Raw genomic sequence first — 6,410 nt, 5'->3', positions numbered from 1 at the left:
GACTAAGCTGCTGCTATGCCAGGAGCCCTGGGGACCTCAGTTTTGTTGCTCATGCCGAAGAGCTGGTGGATAGCCAACAAGAAGCATAAAAACAATTGCAGGGAACAGTACGAGTGGTGTCAGGAAGGCTAAAGAGCGAACTGAGGCTGAAGCCATGCCAGGGCATCCACAAGGACTTTCTAAGTTAAATTCTGGATAGGAGGGTAAAGAGAAAAAGGTGTCTGCTCACGGCTTCGGGTGTCCCATGAACAGCCATTCACTCATGACAGAGGAAGTGACTTGCACCCCTTTTTCTGTTTGGCGAATGACAATGACCATTATTAGGCACCTCTCTGTGCAGATATTGCCTCATTTAATCCTCAGAACAACCTTACAAGGTAGGCATTAAAAAAAAATGTTTCAGCTGTGCTGCATGGCATGTGGGCTCTTACTTCGCCAACCAGGGATCAAACCCATACCCCCTTTATTGGAAGGCAGATTTTAAACCATTGGACCACCAGGGATTCCCAACGTAGGCAGTTTTTGTACCAGTTGGCTTTCTTCTCTTTGGTCCTGGGTGCTGTAGCCTAGATGCTGCTCTGTGCTCTGGCATGGGGCCAGCCAGCTGCTTAGTCCGTTCTCTTTTCCGAGGCCGATTCTCCTCAGGAAGCACCCCAACACCTGGGGGTGAATTCTCCAACCTCCTGGGCTGCTCCGACATGGGGAGCACTGGGCTGGACCCAACTAAGCTCAGTGAGATTTTCTTTCACCTGCTGTTTTTGGTCTTACCTTGGGTTCCCCGCAAAGCAGACTCGAGATAAGGGTTTCAGTGCAAGTTGTTTATTCAGTGCGAGGTGAGTCCAAGAAGCACAGAAATGAGACAAGGAAGGAGGGAAAGCCAGTGATGGGCATTTCAAAGAGCAGATTTCCACTGTGGGCAGGGGGGTGTGGTCCATTGGTGACCTTCTCAGAGACTGTCTGAAATGTGGATCAAAATGGTTCCATTCAGAAGTGAGCATGGGTGCATGCTAAGTCTCTCAGTTGTGTCCAACTCTTTGTGACCCCATGGGCTGTAGCCCACCAGACTCCTCTGTCCATGGAATTCTCCAGGCAAGAATACTGGAGTGGGTTGCCATGCCCTCCTCCAGGGGATCTTCCCCACCCAGGGATCGAACCTGTGTCTCTTATGTCCCCTGCATTGGCAGGCAGATTTTTTCCCATGAGCACCACCTGGGAAGCCCTAAGAGTTGAGAGGGCTGGGCATTTCTCCAACTCCTCCTGGCCTGCGTTGTTGGAGGGCTGCCCTGGATGATGCTAAGTCCCTGGCACCTCCACCCTTCCCAAACCTGGGATCAGCCTTTGCTGCAGCCAGAGGTGGCCCTCAGGCAGAGGGATGGAAAAAGCAGCTGCTGTGTGGACCGCCTCCCACCCCCGCCCCGCCACCCCGTAAGCGGAGGGGATGCAGGCGAGGCGCTGACAGCATCCATGACATTTGCCTTAACTTCAAAGCGTGCTGGGAAAGTTGATCTGGAGGAAGGCGTAGGTATTATTAGGTGCAATTTTGCAGATAAGGAAAAGATTCAGAGAGGTTAAGATGCTTCCAGAGGGTCACACAGGCCCAGTACTGCTTGTCTCAGTGAGTCTAGGGTTCCACCACCCCCTCAACAAACTCACCCTTTACCAGTCCTGAGGATGGCTCAGAACCGGGAGGGGTGGGAAGTCCTTTAGGCCCCAGGACCCCTAAATCCAGATGTGCTGTTATAGATGGGCAGTGCTGGGTGTGGTCAAAGGACACTGCCCTCAGGGCAGTAAATTGGTACAGCCACTATGGAAACAGTACAAAGGTTCCTTAAACACTTAAGAATAGAACTACCATCAGTTCAGTTCAGTCGCTCAGTTGTGTCTGACTCTTTGTGACCCCATGAATTGCAGCACGCCAGGCCTCCCTGTCCATCACCAACTCCCGGAGTTCATCCAAACTCACATCCATCGAGTCTGTGATGCCATCCAGCCATCTCATCCTCTGTCGTCCCCTTCTCCTCCTGTCCCCAATCCCTCCCAGCATCAGAGTCTTTTGCAATGAGTCAACTCTTCGCATGAGGTGGCCAAAGTACTGGAGTTTCAGCTTTAGCATCTTTCCTTCCAAAGAACACCCAGGACTGATCTCTATTAGAATGGACTGGTTGGATCTCCTTGCAGTCCAAGGGACTCTCAAGAGTCCAGCAATTCCACGTCTGGATATTTATCTAAAGGAAATGAAAACTCGGTCTCAAAGCGGTACTGATCTCTACAACCAATGATCACCGCAGTATTATTCCCAATAGCCAAGATAGGGAAGCAACCTTAGTGTCCATCAATAGAAAGTGAAGTGAAGTCGCTCAGTCATGTCTGATTCTTTGTGATCCCATGGACTGTAGCCTACCAGGCTCCTCCATCCATGGGATTTTCCAGGCAAGAATACTGGAGTGGGTTGCCATTTCCTTCTCCAAGAGATCTTCCCCACCTAGGGATCGAACCCGGGTCTCCCAAATTGTAGACAGACGCTTTACCATCTGAGCCACCAGGAAGTCCATCAGTGAATGAATGGATAAAGAAGATGTGGCCTGCATGCATATAATGGAACCTTATCTAGCCAGAAAAAAAGAAGGAAATCTTGCCATTGGTGACAACATGCACCTTGAGGGCACTATGCTAAGCGAAATAGGACAGACAGAGAAAGACAGATACCACTGGTATCCTGTATAAGTGGAATCTGAAGGGGAAAGAAAGCCTGACTCTTACAAACGGAGTAGAGAAGTAGTTGCCAGAGGCTAGGAAGAAGGGTGATGGGAAGAGGCTGGTAAAAGGATCCCAACTTTCAGTTATAAGATGAATAAAGTTGGAGGGTCTGCTATAAAGCATGGTGACTGCGGTTGGTAACACTGACAGTGTGGTTGAGGTTTGGGGGAAGGATGGAACTCAGATGTTTTCACCAAAATAAAAAAGAGGAAGAGATAGATATGTGAGATGATGGGTATGTTAATTCAAAGTTTGTTTGTCAGTATACTCAGATGGTAAAGCGTCTGTCTACGATGTGGGAGGCCAGGGTTCGATCCCTGGGCTGGGAAGATCCCTTGGAGAAGGAAATGGCAATCCACTCCAGTACTATTGCCTGGAAAACCCCATGGACAGAGGAGCCTGGTAGGCTACAGTATGGGGTCGCAAAGAGTCGGACACGACTGAGCGACTTCACGTTCACGTTCGTACTCAATAATGGGCTTCCCAGGTGGTCCTAGTGCTAAAGAATCCACCTGCCAATGTAGAAGATGGTAGGAGACACAGGTTTGATCCCTGGGTGGGGAAGATTGCCTGGAGGAGGGCATGGCAATCCACTCCAGTATTCTTGCCGGGAGAATCCCATGGACAGAGGAGCCTGGCGGGCTACAGTCCATGGGGTCACAAAGGGTCAGACACGCCTGAACACACATGCACCTGCACACGCACATAGTTAATAATCAAACTGAAATTAAAAAATAAAAAGGACGCTGCTCTGGGACGGGGCTTGCCGGGACCAATTCACTCTCTGAATACCCCTGGGCAAATTATTCAGCCTCTCTGATCTCCAAATCTCTTACCCTTCAAATGAGCCGAGACCAGGCCCTCACGTCTAAGGCCATTCCAGCTCCACAAGTCTATGATTTTATGTGATGTTCAGGGCGATACCGATACTGAGCAGGACCCTGTGGGGCTCTGGGGCACAAAAGCCTTTCTGTGTCCCCCATTTCTTGATTACAGGAAATAAGCTTCTTTCAACCTCCGTGACCTTCCAGGAGTTCCAACAGGCAGGTTCAAACAGATGCTAATTAGAGAAGGGAGGAGATGTGGAGATAAGGGAGGAGCAGCCAGGAAATAATAATGTAGCCTTTGGGGCAGGGTCCCGTTTCCCCCAGAAGGCATACACACAATAGCTTTTTGCAGATACTGAAGCTCCCACCAGGTGGGAGAAGTTAAAGGTATGCTGCTCCCAGGCACGTCCACCCTAGACCAGTTGGAACCAGAGGCTGATAATGCTGATTCTCAATTACCTCACCACCAACTAATCAGAAGAATGTCCATGAGCGGATCACGCCCTTCTCTTTGAACCATTACTATAAAACTCCTTACTACCCCCTCCAGGTGGGGACACGCAGCTTTTGAGGACATTAACCTGCTGTGGCCTCCCGCCTTCCTCTCAAAGCGATAAGGCTATTCTTTTCTGCTTCACGGTGTCCTTCACAAAGGCTGGAGTGGCTTCAGGACTGCATATAATTCAAATGGCACGTGAGGCTCAGCGGTGCAGAACACTGACCCCGGACAGAGCTGACTAGGCCTCAGACAACTCCCGTCAGAGGGACAATTACCTTGGTGGCCTGTCCACAGCCTAGTGTGGTTCTCAGCTTTGTAGGCTCAGAACCTCAGTCTCACCATGGTCCATGCTAGTCAACTCTGGAACCAAGTTAAAGCAAGGCTGCTAGAAGGAGCCAGAAGGTTAAAGCCATCATTTGCAGTCAGAAACTGGTTGACTGGCTGCTGCCATTCGCTAGCCCGGGCCCTGCAGGTTGGTCATAGGACTGCCTCATTGACTAAGGCTGGCAGGGTGGCCCAGGGTGGAAGGGTAAGGATTGCCAGGACTTGTGAGTTTACTGGGAATAGGCTGGGATAGCCCGTCCCTAAGGCTCCATGTGTCAGAGGTGACGCCATGTCCTTCACTGATCGATAGTGCTTGAGTGGGTAACCCAACTCCAGTTTCTGCCTCAGTTCCCCTCAGGGTTCAAACAGCAAAGGGTGGGCAACACCCACATTTGGATAATCTGCCTGCTTGCCTGCTCAGTTGCTTGAGTCATGTCCGACTCTTTGGGACCCCATGGACTGGAGCCTGTCAGGCTCCTATGTCCACGGGGTTCTCCAGGCAGGAATACTGGAGTGGGTTGCCAGTTTCTCCTCCAGGTGGGATCTTTTAAGAAAGGCTTATTTCAAAGGTGCTGTTTGCAGAGGAATGGGCTTGAAGCATCCCTCAGCCCAAAGTTACTGAATGGTTAGCAAAACCTAGTTGGAGAAGGAACCTCACGAGGAGCACTGGGGGATCCTTGGTGGCAGTGGGAGAGCCGGGGGAAGAAGTCAGTTGACCCCACTCCTCTCCCCCCAACCACCTTCTGGGGCTGCTCATTGGCTGAACTCCACCAAAGCATGTTGGAAGCCATAAAGATCAGCCTGCCGGGGCCAGCACCAGCAAGGGAGGGAGGAGAATGACTCCAGAGAGAAAAAAGCCAGGCGTCCACCCGATCCCATCCCCCACCCCCATCTTGATGGACACATACTAATTTCCTAACGACTTAAATCAGACTGCTGCCAAGTCTCACTGGCCTGGGCATTCCATTCCTTCAAGGTGACTTTGCTCTGACACATTCAGTGTTGATGGTTTAGATTGCTTCCTAAATACCAGAGTGGGTTGCCATTCTTTCTCCAGGGGATCTTTCCGACCCAGGGATCGAAACCGGGTCTCCCACAGTGCAGGCAGATTCTTTACCATCTGAGCCACCAGGAAGACAGGCTTCCTGCGGGCAAACTTATTTCCCTTATTTTCAATTCTGGTGCGAGGTGTCACTTTCCAGCCCAAGTAACAGGATGGAGGGAGAAAGCTTCACAAGGGGGCATTTGAAAAGGTCTGGAGAACATCAGGGGCTGTGGGGCAGTGAGTTAGCAGTGAAACCAAGCGAAGCTGTGAGCCTTCCAAGGCTGCAGTGGCTCCGAATAGTTTTCCCCCCATGTGGGAGTGCACCCCGTGCCACCAGCTTTTTTTTAACTTTTTGACAATGATGAATTTATGCCAATTTGGTTTCACTTCTATCTATTGCACTGTTCTGAAGCAAATCCCAAACATCCTATTACTTATATGTAACTCTGTGTGTGTGTGTGTGTGTGTGTGTGTGTGTGTGTGTGTGTGTGTGTTAGTTGCTCAGTCGTGCCTGACTCTTTGCGACCCCGTAGACTGTAGCCTACTAGGTTCCTCCCTCCATGGGATTCTCTAGGCAAGAGTACTGGAGTGGGTTGCCATTTCCTTCTCCGGGGGATCTTCCCAACCCAGGGATCGAACCCGGGTCTCCTGCATTCCAGGCAGACGCTTTAACCTCTGAGCCACCAGGGAAGCCCAGGGATCTCTGTACATATCTCTAAAAGATTAAGGCTCTTTTCCTAATGTAACTATATTATTTAACAATTACCTGTTAATATTTTCAAGTATCTAGTCAGCGTTCCAAGTTTAATTGCTTCATACATCTCAAAGTTGTTTTTTTTAAGTTTAGATTGGTGAGAGAAGGCTTAACAACTTTCCTTGACTACGTCACACGCTAGCTATGATCCTGGGTCCTCCTGCCTCTTGGAGTCAAGAATCTTGAATGTGTAGTCCACACCAG

The 6,410-nt window shown here is 50.2% G+C and overlaps 1 non-coding gene across 1 annotated transcript; it reads right to left on the bottom strand.

The window, feature by feature from the left end:
- Nucleotides 1-6,070: 6,070 nt before the first annotated feature.
- TRNAS-GGA (transfer RNA serine (anticodon GGA)) lies at nucleotides 6,071-6,142 on the bottom strand. Its single transcript has one exon. It is a non-coding gene; the product is annotated as a tRNA-Ser (tRNA).
- Between the last annotated feature and the right edge of the window lie 268 nt (nucleotides 6,143-6,410).

Source organism: Ovis canadensis, chromosome X, assembly GCF_042477335.2.
Source record: "Ovis canadensis isolate MfBH-ARS-UI-01 breed Bighorn chromosome X, ARS-UI_OviCan_v2, whole genome shotgun sequence".
NCBI classification, from domain to species: Eukaryota; Metazoa; Chordata; class Mammalia; order Artiodactyla; family Bovidae; genus Ovis; species Ovis canadensis.
The sequence above is the reverse complement of the archived record's forward strand: the minus strand, read 5'-3'. Positions and strand labels throughout refer to the sequence as shown.